Raw genomic sequence first — 12722 nt, forward strand, 5'->3', positions numbered from 1 at the left:
TGATTGTGAGGACTTGGTCCAACCTTTGATCAAAGTTGACCCTTCTTGTATAAGGATGCTCATCTCCTTGCATCATAGGCAAGTTGAACGCCACCCTTACACTCTCCGGACTAAAATCCAAGTATTTCCCCCGAACCATAGTGAGATAATTCTTCGGATTCGGGTTCACACTTTGGTCATGGTTCTTTGTGATCCATGCATTGGCATAGAACTCTTGAACCATCAAGATTCCGACTTGTTGAATGGGGTTGGTGAGTACTTCCCAACCTCTTCTTCGGATCTCATGGCGGATCTCCGGATATTCACCCTTTTTGAGTGAAAAGGGGACCTCGGGGATCACCTTCTTCAAGGCCACAACTTCATAGAAGTGGACTTGATGCACCCTTGAGAGGAATCTATCCATCTCCCATGACTCGGAGGTGGAAGCTTTTGCCTTCCCTTTCCTCTTTCTAGAGGTTTCTCCGGCCTTGGATGCCATAATGGTTATGGAAAAATGAAAAAGCAACGCTTTTACCACACCAAACTTAAAATGTTTGCTCGTCCTCGAGCAAAAGAAGAAAGAAGAGAGTAGAAGAAGAAGAAATGAGGAAGAGGGAGAAGGTGGTGTGTTCGGCCAAGAAGGGAAAGAAGGGGTGTTTAGGTTGTGTGAAAATGAAGGGTTGAAGAAGGGTATATATAGGAGAGAGGGGGAGTAAGGGTTCGGCCATTATGGGTGGGTTTGGGAGGGAAAGTGGTTTGAATTTGAAGGGTGAGGTTGGTGGGGATTTATGAAGGATGGATGTGAGTGGTGAAGAGAAAGATGGGATTTGATAGGTGAAGGGTTTTTGGGGAAGAGGTTTTGAGGTGATTGGTGAGTGGGGGAAGAAGAGAGAGAGTGGTGGTGGGGTCCTGTGGGGTCCACAGATCCTGTGGTGTCAAGGAAAAGTCATCCCTGCACCAAGTGGCATCAAAATTCACGTTTTGAGCCATTTCTGGCGTTAAACGCCGGGCTGGTGCCCATTCCTGGCGTTTAACGCCAGGGTGTTGCCCTTTACTGGCGTTTAACGCCAGTCTGGTGCCCCTTTCTGGCGTTAAACGCCCAGAATGGTGCCAGACTGGGCGTTAAACGCCCAACAGCTAGCATTACTGGCGTTTGAACGCCAGCTTCTTCTCCTCCAGGGTGTGCTGTTTTTCTTCCTGTTTTTCATTCTGTTTTTGCTTTTTTCATTGTTTTTGTGACTTCTTATGATCATCAACCTACAAAAAAAATAAAATAACAAAAGAAAATAGTTAACTATAAAACATTGGGTTGCCTCCCAACAAGCGCTTCTTTAATGTCATTAGCTTGACAGAGGACTCCCATGGAGCCTCAGAAATACTCAGAACCGTGTTGGAACCTCCCAACACCAAACTTAGAGTTTGAGTGTGGGGGTTCAACACCAAACTTAGAGTTTGGTTGTGGCCTCCCAACACCAAACTTAGAGTTTGACTGTGGGGGCTCTGCTTGGCTCTGTTTTGAGAGAAGCTCTTCATGCTTCCTCTCCATGATGATAGAGGGATGTCCTTGGGCCTTAAACACCAAGGATTTTTCATTCACTTGAATGATCAACTCTCCTCTATCAACATCAATCACAGCCTTTGCTGTGGCTAGGAAGGGTCTGCCAAGGATGATGGATTCATCCATGCACTTCCCAGTCTCTAGGACAATGAAATCAGTAGGAATGTAATGGTCTTCAATCTTCACCAAAACATTCTCTACAAGTCCATGAGCTTGTTTTCTTGAATTGTCTGCCATCTCTAATGAGATTCTTGCAGCTTGCACCTCAAAGATCCCTAATTTCTCCATTACAGAGAGGGGCATGAGGTTTACACTTGACCCTAAGTCAAACAAGGCCTTCTTGAAGGTCATGGTGCCTATGGTACAAGGTATAGAAAACTTCCCAGGATCCTGCCTCTTTGAGGCAGTTTCTGCCTAGACAAGTCATCCAGTTCTTTGGTGAGCAAAGGTGGTTCATCCTCCCAAGTCTCATTTCCAAATAACTTGTCATTTAGCTTCATGATTGCTCCAAGGTATTTAGCAACTTGCTCTTCAGTGACATACTCATCCTCTTCAGAGGAAGAATACTCATCAGAGCTCATGAATGGCAGAAGTAAGTCCAATAGAATCTCTATGGTCTCATTTTGAGCCTCAGATTCCCATTGTTCCTCATTGAGGAACTCAGAGGAGATTGGTGCACGCCCATTGGGGTCTTCCTCAGTGGCGTCCACCTCCTCTCTTTCCTCTCCATATTCGGCCATGGTTATGGCTTTGCACTCTCCTTTTGGATTTTCTTCTGTATTACTTCGGAGAGTACTAGGAGGGAGTTCAGTGACTTTCTTACTCAGCTGACCCACTTGTCCTTCCAAATTCCTAATGGAGGACCTTGTTTCATTCATGAAACTTTGAGTGGTTTTGATTAGATCAGAGACCATTGTTGCTAAGTCAGAGGTATTCTGCTTAGAACTCTCTGTCTGTTGCTGAGAAGATGATGGAAAAGGCTTGTTGGTGCCAAGCCTGTTTCTTCCACCATTATTGTTATTGAAACCTTGTTGAGGTCTCTCTTGATTCTTCCATGAGAAATTTGGGTGATTTCTCCATGAAGAATTATAGGTGTTTCCATAGGGTTCTCCTAGGTAATTCACTTCTTCCATTGAAGGGTTCTCAGGATCATAAGCTTCTTCCTCAGATGAAGCTTCCTTAGTACTGCCAGGTGCATTTTGCATTCCAGACAGACTTTGAGAAATCAAATTGACTTGTTGAGTCAATATCTTGTTCTGAGCCAATATGGCATTCAGAGTATCAATCTCAAGAACTCCTTTCTTCTGATTAGTCCCATTGTTCACAGGATTCCTTTCAGAAGTGTACATGAATTGGTTATTTGCAACCATTTCAATTAGCTCTTGAGCCTCTGTAGGCGTCTTCTTCAGATGAAGAGATCCTCCAGCAGAGCTATCCAAAGACATCTTGGATAGTTCGGAGAGACCATCATAGAAGATACCTATGATGCTCCATTCAGAAAGCATGTCTGAGGGACATCTTCTGATTAATTGTTTGTATCTTTCCCAAGCTTCATAGAGGGATTCTCCATCCTTCTGTCTGAAGGTTTGGACTTCCACTCTAAGCTTACTCCATCTTTGAGGTGGAAAGAACTTTGCCAAGAAGGCATTGACTAGCTTTTCCCAAGAGTCCAGGCTTTCTTTAGGTTGAGAATCCAACCATATTCTAGCTCTGTCTCTTACAGCAAAAGGGAATAGCATCAGTCTGTAGACCTCAGGGTTAACCCCATTAGTCTTGACTGTGTCACAGATTTGCAAGAATTCAGCTAAGAACTGATGAGGATCTTCCATTGGAAGTCCATGGAACTTGCAATTCTGTTGCATTAGAGAAACTAATTGAGGCTTAAGCTCAAAGTTGTTTGCTCCAATGGCAGGGATAGAGATGCTTCTCCCATAGAAATCAGGAGTAGGTGCAGTGAAGTCACCCAGCACCTTCCTTGCATTGTTGGCATTGTTGTTGTTTTCGGCTGCCATGGGTTCTTCTTCCTTGAAGAATTCGGTCAGGTCCTCAACAGAGAGTTGTGCTTTAGCTTCTCTTAGCTTTCTCTTCAAGGTCCTTTCAGGTTCAGGATCAGCTTCAACAAGAATGCCTTTGTCTCTGCTCCTGCTCATATGAAAGAGAAGAGAACAAGAAAATGTGGAATCCTCTATGTCACAGTATAGAGATTCCTTGAAGTGTCAGAGCAAAAGAGAAATAGAAAGAAGAAGGAGAAGAATAATTCGAACTTTAATTAGATAAGGTTCGAATTGTGCATTAAGAAGGAGTGGTACTCCATAAATAGAAGGATGTGAGAAGGAGGGAAGAGAATTTTCGAAAATTCAATCAAAAGATTTTGAAAACATTTTGAAAAACACTTAATTGATTTTCGAAAATTGAAAGTGGAAAAGAAATCAAATGATTTTTGAAAAAGATTTTGAAATTAGAAATTAGAAAGATTTGATTGAAAACTATTTTGAAAAAAATGTGGTTAAGAAGATATGATTAGTTTTAAAGAGATGTGATTGAGAAGATATGATTTGAAAACAATTTTAAAAGATTTGATTTTAAAAATTAATGACTTGCCTAACAAGAAAAGATATGATTCAAACATAAAACCTTCCTCAACAAAAAAAAAGGCAAAAAATGTTCAATCAAATCATTAATTGTTAGTAAGTATCTTTGAAAAAGGAAAGAAATTGATTTTGAAAACAATTGATTGAAAAGATATGATTTGAAAAAGATTTGATTTTGAAAAACTTTGAAAACTTGAAAAAAAATATTTGATTTTGAAAACAAAATCTTCCCCCTAGCACCATCCTGGCGTTAAACGCCCAGAATGGTATACATTCTGGCGTTTAACGCCCAAAATGCTACCTCTTTGGGCGTTAAATGCCCAACCAGGTACCCTGGCTGGCGTTTAAACGCCAGTCTGCCTTCTTCACTGGGCATTTTTGAATGCTCAGCTTTTTCTGTATAATTCCTCTGCAGCATGTTCTGAATCTTCAATTCTTTGTATCATTGACTTGAAAAGACACAAATTAAAAGTATTTTTGGATTTTTAATAATCAAAATGCAATAAGAATCAAATAACAATGCATGCAAGACACCAAACTTAGCAGTTTGTATACTACTAACACTATATGAGACACATAAACACTCAAGCCAAAAGAATTCAAAGATCAAAACAAAGAAATATATGCATGGATTCGAAAAAATATGATATAAACATGCATTTGACACTAAACCTAAGATGAGACTCTAGACTTAAACAAGAAATATTTTTGGATTTTATGATTTTTTGAAATTTTTTTTTTGTGTTTTTCGAAAATTAAGTGGAAAAAGATATCAAAATTCTTAATGAGAATTCCAGGAATCAGTGCAATGCTAGTCTAAGACTCCGGTCCAGGAATTAGACATGGCTTCACAGCCAGCCAAGCTTTCAAAGAAAGCTTCGGTCCAAAACACTAGACATGACCAAAGGTCAGCCAAGCCTTAGCAGATCACTGCTCCAAAAGCAAAATTGATAAAAATCAACAAGCTCTTGTGGTGATAAGTTGAAACCTCGGTCCAATCAGATTAGACATGGCTTCTCAGCCAGCCAGATTTCAACAAATCATCATGAAACTCTAGAATTCATCTTCAAGAATTTCGAAAAAAATAAATACCTAATCTAAGCAACAAGATGAACCGTCAGTTGTCCAAACTAGAACAATCCCAGGCATTGTTACCAAAAGCTTGCTCAAAACTTGAACAATCCCCGGCAACGGCGCCAAAAACTTGGTGGCGCGAAATTGTGAACAATACTTTTCACAACTCTCATAATCCCTGGTCATGAACTCCAAAAACTTGGTGGTTCAATTCCATGGCATTACACAACTTCGCACAACTAACCAGCAAGTGCACTGGGTCGTCCAAGTAATACCTTACGTGAGTAAGGGTCGATCCCACGGAGATTGTTAGCATTGAAGCAAGCTATGGTCATCTTGTAAATCTTAGTCAGGCAGACTCAAATGGATATGGTGATAAACGAAAATAATATAAAAGATAAGGATAGTGATACTTATGTAGTTCATTGGTAGGAATTTCAGATAAGCGCATGAAGATGCCTTCCCTTCCGTCTCTCTGCTTTCCTACTGCCTTCATCCAATCCTTCTTACTCCTTTCCATGGCAAGCTCGTGTAGGGTTTCACTGTTGTCAGCAGCTACCTCCCATCCTCTCAGTGAAAATACATCCCTGATGCTCTGTCACAGCATAGGCTAATCATCTGTCGGTTCTCGTTCAGGCCGGAATAATATCCATTGATACTTTTGCGTTTGTCACTAACGCCCTAGCTTGCTAGGAGTTTGAAGCACGTCACAGTCATTCAGTCATTGAATCCTACTCAGAATACCACAGACAAGGTTAGACCTTCCGGATTCTCTTGAATGCCGCCATCAGTTCTCGCCTATACCACGAAGACTCTGATCTCACGGAATGGTTGGCTCGTTTGTCAGGCGAGCACTCGGTTGTCAGGCGATCAACCATGCATCGTGCAATCAGGAATCTAAGAGATATTCACTAAGCCTCGAATGCTTGTAGAACAAGAATGGTTGTCAGTCACCTTGTTCATGGGTGAGAATGGTGATGGGCGTCAATCATCACCTTCATCAGGTTGAAGAACAAGTGATATCTTGGACAAAGAACAAGCGGAATTGAATAGAAAAACAATAGTAATTGCATTGATACTCGAGGTACAGCAGAGCTCCACACCTTAATCTATGGTGTGTAGAAACTCCACCGTTGAAAATACATAAGAACAAGGTCTAGGCATGGCCGAATGGCCAGCCTCCCAAAGTGATCAAGAGATCTATAGAAAAAGGTTCCAAAGATCCGAAGATTCTTAATACAATAGTAAAAGGTCCTACTTATAGAAAACTAGTAGCCTAAGGTGTACAGAAATGAGTAAATGACATAAAAATCCACTTCCGGGCCCACTTGGTGTGTGCTTGGGCTGAGCAATGAAGCATTTTCGTGTAGAGACTCTTCTTGGAGTTAAACGCCAGCTTTAGTGCCAGTTTGGGCGTTTAACTCCCAATTAGGTGCCAGTTCCGGCGTTTAACGCTGGAATTTCTTGAGGTGACTTTGAACGCCGGTTTGGGCCATCAAATCTTGGGCAAAGTATGGACTATTATATATTGCTGGAAAGCCCAGGATGTCTACTTTCCAACGCCGTTGAGAGAGCGCCAATTGGGCTTCTGTAGCGCCAGAAAATCCACTTCGAGTGCAGGGAGGTCAGAATCCAACAGCATCTGCAGTCCTTTTGAGTCTCTGGATCAGATTTTTGCTCAGATCCCTCAATTTCAGCCAGAAAATACCTAAAATCACAGAAAAACACACAAACTCATAGTAAAGTCCAGAAAAGTGAATTTTAACTAAAAACTAATAAAAATATACTAAAAACTAACTAGATCATACTAAAAACATACTAAAAACAATGCCAAAAAGCATACAAATTATCCGCTCATCAACTACTCGGGGAGATCTTTCTTCGATTTCTATTGGAATAATTGCCTCCGCTCCGTATGCCAGTCGAAATGGTGATTCGTTTGTAGTAGAATGGGGGGTTGTTCGATACGCCCATAGGACTTGTAGAAGTTCCTTGGCCCAAGCTCCCTTTGCTTCTTGTAGCCTCTGCTTTAGTCCAGCCAATATAACTTTGTTGGCCGCTTCGGCTTGTCCATTGGCTTGGGGATGTTCGACGGAGGTGAACTGGTGTTTTATGTTCAAGTCGGCCACCAATTTTCTGAAGCCTGCCTCTGTAAATTGGGTACCGTTGTCCGTGGTGATAGAGTATGGTACCCCGAACCTCGTAATAATGTTCCTATATAGGAATTTTTGACTTCTTTGAGCGGTGGCGTTGGCTAGGGGTTCTGCCTCAATCCATTTTGTGAAATAGTCTACTCCTACTATGAGGAATTTTACTTGTCCCGATCCCTGTGGGAAGGGTCCGAGAAGGTCGAGTCCCCATTTCGCAAATGGCCAGGGTAAGGTCACGCTAATGAGCTTTTCTGGTGGGGCAATGTGAAAGTTGGCATGCTTCTGGCATAGTGGGCATGTCCTCACAAATTCTGTAGCCTCCTTTTGTAGAGTTGGCCAATAGAATCCCGCCCGGAGTATCTTTTTGGTGAGAGCTTGCGCTCCGAAATGATTACCACAAATGCCGCTGTGCACTTCCTCCAAGACTTCCTTTGTGTTAGAAGTCAGTACGCATTTTAATAAAGGTGTTGATATCCCTCTTTTGTATAGTGTGTTGTTTATGATAGTGTAGTACTGTGCCTCCCTTTTCAGCCTCTTTGCCTCTTTTTCATCTGTAGGGAGTGCTTTTGTTTTGAGGTAGTTTATTATGGGGGTCATCCATCCTTGATCCCGACCTATTATGGCTAGGACTTTTTCTTCTTCCGCTATTGACGGGTTCTGTAGTATCTCCTGGATGAGGCTTCTGTTGTTGCCCCCTGGTTTGGTGCTGGCTAATTTTGAAAGGGCGTCCGCTCGGACATTTTACTCACAAGGTATGTGGTAGATCCTATATTCCCCGAGTTGTCCGAGTTGTTCTTTGGTTTTATCCAAATATTTTTTCATGGTCGGATCTTTGGCTTGGTAGCTTCCTGTTATTTGTGAGGTGATGACTTGTAAGTCACTGTAGATGTTGAGTTTTCGAGCTCCAACCTCCCTAGCCAGCTTCAAACTTGCTAATAGTGCTTCGTATTCTGCCTGGTTGTTTGAGGCCGGGAATCCGAATTTAAGGGAGAGCTCAAGTTGAGTTCCTAGGTTGCTTTCGATTATCACACCCGCACCGCTTCCTGTTTTATTCGAGGATCCGTCCACGTATATGTTCCATTCTACGGGGATTTCCGGGGTGTCTGTGAATTCTGCGATGAAGTCGGCTAGGTGTTGTGATTTGATGGCTGTCCGCGCCTCGTATTGGAGGTCGAACTCAGACAACTCGATTGCCCATTGTAGGATTCTTCCTGCTAGATCTGTTTTCTGCAATATCCCTTTTTTTTGGTTGGTTGGTCCGAACTTTAATGGTATGCGCTTGGAAATATGGGCGAAGCCACCGGGATGTGAGGATCAGAGCGTAGGCAAACATTTCTATTTTCTGGTAGTTCAGCTCAGATCCCTGTAGTGCTTTGCTAATGAAGTAGACGGGTTTTTGCCCATGTTCGTCTTCTCTGACTAGTGCTGAGGCTATTGCCCAGCTCTCTACTGCGAGATATAATATGAGCGGTTCTCCTTCTCGTGGCCGAGATAGGATAGGTGGCCGTCCTAAGAACTCTTTGAAGTCTCGGAAGGCTTGCTCACATTCTGTCGTCCATTCGAACTATTTTCCCTTTCATAAAGTAGCATAGAAGGGAAGAGATCTTATCGCAGCTCCTGCTAAGAATCGGGATAGAGCATCCAGCCTCCCGTTGAGTTGTTGTACTTCTTTGACACAAGTTGGGCTCTTCATGTTGAGTATGGCTTGACACTTGTCTGGATTTGCTTCAACCCCCTTTGTGTGAGCATGAAGCCCAAGAATTTTCCTGCTTCTACTGCGAAGGTGCATTTTGCGGGATTGAGCCACATGTCGTGTTTCTTGATAGTGTAAAACACTTGAGCCAGGTCGGATAATAATGTATTTTCGCTTTGTGTCTTTATCAACATGTCGTCTACATAAACTTCCATGGTTTTCCCGATGTGATCTGAGAAAACTTTATTCATTAGCCTTTGATAAGTAGCTCCTGCGTTCTTGAGACCGAAAGGCATCACGATGTAACAGTAGTTTGCTTTCGGCGTTAGGAACGAGGTCTTTTCTTGATCTGGCGGATACATGGGGATTTGGTTGTACCCTGAATATGCGTCCATGAACGAGAGATACTTATATCCTGATGAAGCATCTACTAGAGCATCGATGCTTGGGAGTGGGTAAGGGTCTTTTAGGCAGGCTTTGTTGAGGTCGGTGTAGTCGGTGCACATTCGCCACTTCCCATTTGACTTTTTCACCAAGACGACGTTTGCTAGCCATAGTGGGTATTTGACTTCCCTTATGAACCCGGCCTCTAGTAGCGCCTGTACTTGTTCTTCTACAGCTTGAGCTCGTTCTGGTCCAAGTTTTCTTCGTCTTTGTTGTACCGGCCGGGATCCCGGGTAGACTGCCAATTTGTGGCTCATTAGTTCGGGATCAATGCCAGGCATGTCGGCAGCTTTCCATGCAAAGAGATCAACATTATCTCGTAGGAACCGTATTAGTGATTCCTTTGTGTCTCCTTTCAGGATCGTGCCAATATTAGTTGTTTTATTCGAGGTGTCTCCGATCTGGACTCTTTCTACTTCTCCTTCGGGTCGTGGTTGGAATTCTTCTCGCCTCTGAACTCCACCGAGCTCGATTGTGTGGAACTCTCCTCCTTCACCTCGGAGGTTTAGGCTTTCGTTATAACAGCGACGTGCCATCTTTTGATCTGCCTTTATTGTAGCTATCCCTTCCGCAGTTGGGAATTTCATACATAGATGTGGAGTCGAAACTATTGCGCCGAGTTGATTTAACGTTGTCCAACCTATTAAGGCATTGTAGGCTGAGCTTACATTGACCACGATGTAGTCTATCTTGAGTGTTCTGGATTAGTTCCCCTTTCCGAAGGTTGTATGCAGCGATACGTATCCCAGCGGTTGAACTGGGGCATCTCCTAGTCCGAACAGGCTGTTCGGGTATGCTCTTAGCTCTTTTTCTTCTAGACCGAGATTGTCGAAGGCAGTTTTGAATAAGATGTCGGCAGAGCTTCCTTGGTCAATTAGTGTACGGTGAAGGTTGGCGTTTGCCAGTATGATCGTAATGACCATGGGGTCGTCATGTCCCGAGATGATTCCGGATGCGTCTTCCTTGGTAAACGTGATTGCTGGGATGTCTGGTGATGAGCGGATATTTTATACGCTTTTTGGGGGTAATTTCATGTAGATTTTAGCATGTTTTAATTAGTTTTTAGTATAATATTATTAGTTTTTAGGAAAAAATCATATTTCTGGACTTTACTATGAGTTTGTGTGTTTTTCTGTGATTTCAGGTATTTTCTGGCTGAAATTGAGGGAGCTGAGCAAAAATCTGAGTTAGGCTGAAAAAGGACTGCTGATGCTGTTGGATTCTGACCTCCCTGCACTCGAAATGGATTTTCTGGAGCTACATGTGTCCAATTGGTACGCTCTCAACGGCGTTAAAAAGTAGACATCCAGGGCTTTCCAGCAATATATAATGGTCCATACTTTGCACGAAGATAGATGACATAAACTGGCGTTCAACGCCAGTATCATGCTGCTGTCTGGCGTCCAGCGCCAGAAACAGGTTACAAGCTGGAGTTCAACGCCAGAAACAGGTTACAACCTGGCGTTGAACGCCCAAAACAGCCGTAGGCACGTGAGTAGCTTAAGTCTCAGCCCCAACACACACCAAGTGGGCCCCAGAAGTGGATTTCTGCACTATCTATCATAGTTTACTCATTTTCTGTAAACCTAGGTTACTAGTTTACTATTTAAACAACTTTTAGAGATTAGCTCTGTACCTCATGACATTTTCAGATCTGAATTTTATACACTTTGACAGCATGAGTCTCTAAACTCCATTGTTGGGGGTGAGGAGCTCTGCAGCGTCTCAATGAATTAATGCAATTGTTTCTATTTCTCCATTCAAACGTGTGTGTGTTCCTATCTAAGATGTTCATTCGCGCTTAATTGTGAAGGAGGTGATGATCCGTGACACTCATCACCTTCCTCAATCCATGAACGTGTGCCTGACAAACACCTCCATTCTACATCAGATTGAATGATCATCTCTTAGCTTCTTTAATCAGAATCTTCGTGGTATAAGCTAGAACTGATGGCGGCCACTCTTGAGGATCCGGGAAGTCTAAACCTTGTCTGTGATATTTCGAGTAGGATTCAAGGATTGAATGGCTGTGAGGAGCTTCAAACTCGCGATTGCTGGGCGTGATGACAAACGCAAAAGGATCAATGGATCCTATTCCAACATGATCGAGAACCAACAGCTGATTAGCCGTGCTGTGACAGAGCATCTGGACCGTTTTCACTGAGAGGATGGGAAGTAGCCACTGACAATGGTGACACCCTACATACAGCTTGCCATGGATGGAACTTTACAAACAATTGAGTTGAATATTACATTGCAGGAATTCAGAGGACAAAGCATCTCCAAAACTCCAACATATTCTCCATTAATAAAGTAACAATTACTTATTCCAAACACTTTTACTTCTTACCATTAAATCCAAATAACCTTATTGGCATCCTGACTAAGATTAATAAAATAAACATAGCTTGCTTCAAACCAATAATCTCCGTGGGATTCGACCCTTACTCACGTAAGGTATTACTTGGACGACCCAGTGCACTTGCTAGTTAGTTGTGCGGATTGCAAAAAGTGTGATTGCAATTTCGTGCACCAAGTTTTTGGTGCCGTTGCCGGGGATTATTCGAGTTTGAACAACTAAAGGTTTATTTTGTTGCTTAGATTAGGAAGAATTTATCCTTTTTTTACTAGAATTGCATCTTTTATTATCCCTTTTTAAAAATTTTTTTTCAAAAATATTATTTTTCTTTATCAATTTTTAATTTTTTTCGTGAGTTTAGTGTCTTGTTCTAAGTTTGGTGTCAATTGCATATTTTATATTTTTGTTTAAAATTTTCGTATTAGTGTTCTTTGTTCTTCCTTGATCTTCAAGTTGTTCATGTTTATTTTTCTTGTTTGATCTTTAATTTTTCTTGTTCTGTGTCTTTTCTTGTTTTTCTTGTGCTTTTTCAAAACATTAATTTTCAAAAAATTTATTTTATCCATAAAAATAATACATCTTTAAAATACGTTACATTTTTAGCTCAGTTGGTTATAGCGTTGGCTTATGTTCTTGGCAATTGGGCACCTTCTTTTTAAAATCCTTTTTCAAAAATAATTTTGCTTGATTTAATCTTGTGCCAAACTTTAAGTTTGGTGTTTTCTTGTTGATCTTTCTTTAATTTTCGAAAATTTACCTTGGTTCTCTAAAAATTTTAAGTTTGGTGTTCTTTCTTTTGTTCTTGGTGTTCTTATGAATCTTCAAGGTGTTCTTGAGTTTTTCTTGTGTCTTGATCTTAAAATTTTTAAGTTTG

General features: G+C 41.8%; 1 non-coding gene across 1 annotated transcript; it reads left to right on the forward strand.

Moving 5' to 3' along the window:
* The first annotated feature begins 3036 nt into the window (after positions 1 to 3036).
* Positions 3037 to 3144, forward strand: LOC130952300 (small nucleolar RNA R71). The gene has a single exon (XR_009074485.1). It is a non-coding gene; the product is annotated as a small nucleolar RNA R71 (small nucleolar RNA).
* The last annotated feature ends 9578 nt before the right edge of the window (positions 3145 to 12722 follow it).

The sequence above is a fragment of the Arachis stenosperma genome, chromosome 1, assembly GCF_014773155.1.
Source record: "Arachis stenosperma cultivar V10309 chromosome 1, arast.V10309.gnm1.PFL2, whole genome shotgun sequence".
Lineage (NCBI taxonomy): Eukaryota > Viridiplantae > Streptophyta > Magnoliopsida > Fabales > Fabaceae > Arachis > Arachis stenosperma.